We start from the raw sequence: 4,031 nt of genomic DNA on the forward strand, positions 1-4,031 counted from the left end.
ACAACACCTCACAGTCGATGGCAACAAATACACTTGGATCACAGGTAAGTAGCTAAGTCACTCCTCTATCTGCATTTGTGTAATTAGAAATCATACGAAGGCAATGAGATGGTTGAAATTGAAAGAGGGAAAGGTGGCCAGTTAACTTGGCCACCTTCATTGAGTTGTCTCCACTTAACTGAGATATCACCCACACGTGCGCACGGTCAACTCAAGCAAAAGATGCGAAGGACAGGTAGTGGGAGGAAGAGTTAACTCTGATGCCATGATGAGGATATGATTATGAGGGAGGGTCATGATGACCATGCAAGTGGGGACCAACGGTCCTAATCTGGGCAACGTAAACCTTTCCAGCTCAGCACTCATAACCGAAAACAGCCATAAAAGGTAATGAGCACTCCTGCCCACACATTCTCACCACCTTTTCTTTAGCTTCTCCTCGTAACTTAGCTACACCGCATTCTTCTTATGCCCCCACAGCCTCATATCCACCATTCTCCATCGAAACCCTCCATATTTTTGCTCTCGACATTTTCTACATGAGCACCTATAGGAAATCTACAGGAGGGACAGCGGGCTTCTACAGGAGGGGAAGTGAGTCATTTTGAAGGGAGGAAACGTGATTTTTGGCACGAATTTCAGTCTGAAGAGGTAGATTTCATTAATGCCCTCTGTTGAATATCAAAATGTGAAAGATTTTGTCTCAAATTGAAGATAAAATCAGTGTTTAAGAGGGTAGAAATACATAAAAAAAAATTATGTTTAAAAAAAAAACATAGTCCCCTATGTTTTTCAATTTCACTCAAAACTCTTTGTATCCACCTCCATATCTAGTTTTTCAAAATAAGTACAGGCAGTATGATAGGGGGTTTTATGAAAAAAGAGCCCACTAACTCCACTAGACTCCATGCACATCCTCAAGTGGTGGAAATTTTTACAAGGGCAAACTGGATGAACTTCTTTGAGAGGTTTAGAGGGTTTGATGATGAAATTGCCCAAGAATTTGCTCTCTCTCTGGTCCCTCACACAAGAACTCATGCTACTGTAACCATTAGGGGCCTCTCTATTGAAATAACCCCTGAAGTCATCAGTAGGGTCACTACCCTTCCTCTTGGGCTGCCTTGGAGTAAGGATGAGAAAACAATTGGCCACGCTGCCAAAAGGAATTTTTTCCAAGATAATGAAACCATTGTTGAAAATAAAAATAGAATTAGGAGGGCTAGTGTACCATATCCCTGGGATGAAGTTAGCTACCAATTGATCAAATAAATTTCTTGTGAGGGGAAGCACAACATTGTTTATGGATATCATTTCAAAATCCTCCAAGAATTGAGATATGGCATGGATACCCCAACACATCAAAAGCTCAGTATCCTTACTTTCTCCTTCAGTCCCTCATTGACTCCAGCACCAAGTTACTTCACAGCAGCTAGCTCACCATGGCCTAATCAAAATCCTAGTAGAAGAAGCCCTCCATACCCTTACAATCCCTATAGCATGGGAAGTTTTTAGGAACATGATAGTTGAGGATGACATCAAGGCATTAACCTATGATGTCAGTCCTGTTGTTAGTGAGGAGGGAGAACAACAAGGAGGAGAAGATGAAGCCAGTGGTGACATAGCAGAGCAAGAGAGGAAGGAGGAGAGAAAAGAAATAGAGGAGGGGAAAGTTGAAGAGGCAGAGCAGGAGGAGGAAAAAGAGATAGAAGAGGGAGAAAAGGAGGCAGAGAGGGCAGAGCAAGGAGAAGAGTCCCATGAAACTTTGGAAAGAGAAGCAACAACTGCCCTCACTGCCCTCGGTACACCAGCCAAGTAGAAGCAGAAGAGGAAAAGAAAAACCTCCATGTATTTCAGGGCAAGGAAGAGTACCAGAATTAAAACAGGCAAATCTCAATCCTCATCAAAGACTCCCATTAACATTGAAGATTCACCATCTGCCCAGGTCAAAGAATCTCCTTCCAAGACACCCATAACTTATGAAAGGAGGACTACAAGATCTTCTACATGGAAGGGAAAGGAAATTCTACAAGACCCCAAACTAGACCTGCAGGAGGCTAAAAGAGTCCTACAAGAGACACTGTCCAAACTACAAGAGAGACAAAAACTTGAGGAAAAGATAGGAGGACAGCCATAGGTGAAAGAGGAAGCACAAGAGCTACAAGAACTTGACCCCCAACCCAATCTTGACTCCTATTACAGACTACTTGAGGGAGGCAAGATAATCCCACAGAAATTTGCAATTCCACTGTTTTTCGAATTGGAAAAAGAGAGAGTGAGAACGCATAGGTGGATGCAGATAACCAAGTCCAAAGGAGTTGAGGATATTGGCCACATGGAAGACAAACTCAGGGAAATGGGCAGGGAATTGAGTGCTCTCAGACACAGAGAATCCATTACAAGAAGCCACCTTGAGAAAGAAAATGAATTACTAAGGAGGAAACTGCAGGAGAGAGAGAATCATTTGGCATACATGGCCAGCTCATCCATAGAAGCATTACAATGCAGAACACCAGCCAAATCTTATGGCCTCTATCTGAAGGATCAATGGCTTCAATTCCAAATAAAAACTTTGGCACAAAGAGGCATAATTCCTTTCCAATACTATAGGCAGTTCATGGATTTGTGTGACCAAAGCACCTCCAAGGACAAAGCAAAGATGGCAGAGTTCTATCTACACAACATGGCCCTCATAGACCTGAATGTGTGGGATCCCAATGCCAAGCTAGGGGATATGCAATTAATGACCATGGCATCATGGATGAACAATGAAGAATTGAGGGCAACATAAATGAAAAGATTGTTAATAAAAGAGCATAATGAACCATTGATGATAAGAGCTGAGCCATCAGATCCTATGGCATTCATCAGCACACACAACCTACTTGCCAATGACCCTCAGATTGCCCCTAAATATCTAGCCAATCAGGAACATGCCATTGCACACTTTGAAGATATTCTTAAGCTACTTGGGGATGACTATGTGCATGCATGTATGAGAATATGGAACACCTTACCCCACAGTCTGTAGATCAAAGAATACCATTCCCCCATGAGGTTGAAGGAGGCATTGAAAATAGTGCCAATGTACAAGCACTCCATGCAAAGGCTAAAGGTCAACTGGATTGGCCTCAAACTGAGTCCTCCACTCATATTAGGCATGCTGGAAGGCAGACAAGAAGAAGAAGAGAAGGAGCAGTGGAAGGACATAGACAAAAAGGTAGGATTTTATGAAGAACATGAGCAGACCACATTAGAAGCCTGGGATGCTAGGGAGGCCACCAGGGCCATGAAAGACGAAGAGATTAACTAGGTTGCTCAGAGGATGAGCAACACCTTCAGTAGGGGGCTGATGATGAGCCTCATAAATGGGTAATTATATGGGCTCATTTTACCTCCTAACCTAGTCAAATCAACCATTCTCTTAGCTTATTGTATGATTTTCTGATTATATTTATGCTTATAGGGTGAGTTGAGTTAGTTATTATGCCATGTGGTCTAACATGTATTTAATGCAGATTATCGATGGATTTCGAGGTCAAATTCAAGGATCTAACGGTCAAACTACAACAATAACTCGAAGTGGATAGAGGGGAGGACTTATAGGAGGGAATTCCCCTCATTTATTGCTCCTCGCCTCGAATTCCCCTTCATTCAGCTCGGAGTACAAGCAGCCGAATCATGCACTAGAAGGCAGCCGAGCAAGTCGAAGATGATTGATAGTTATCTTGAGTTTTGGGAGCCAAGCCTCCCTAATTTTAAGGAAGTTGTTGGCAGATTCAGATGTATAAGTAGAGAAGCCTAGGGCCTCACTAGGGTCGACATTTGCTGGTGTAAACTCTGCTCAAATTTCGAGCTATGATAGTTTTATGTAATCTTGCTATTTTTTGATAATGAAGATGGAATCCTTTTTGAGCTAGCACTGAGTTACCTCAGAGGGCTGAAGCTCTTGGGTTAGGGCCCAATCCAAGCAGCCAAGCTTCTCTTTACTTGTATTTGTATGCTTTACTTCAGTTTGTAGATTAGTTTGTTGT

This window comes from Pinus tabuliformis, chromosome X (assembly GCF_031772625.1).
Source record: "Pinus tabuliformis cultivar Carrire ecotype Pingquan chromosome X, CPIR1, whole genome shotgun sequence".
NCBI lineage: Eukaryota > Viridiplantae > Streptophyta > Pinopsida > Pinales > Pinaceae > Pinus > Pinus tabuliformis.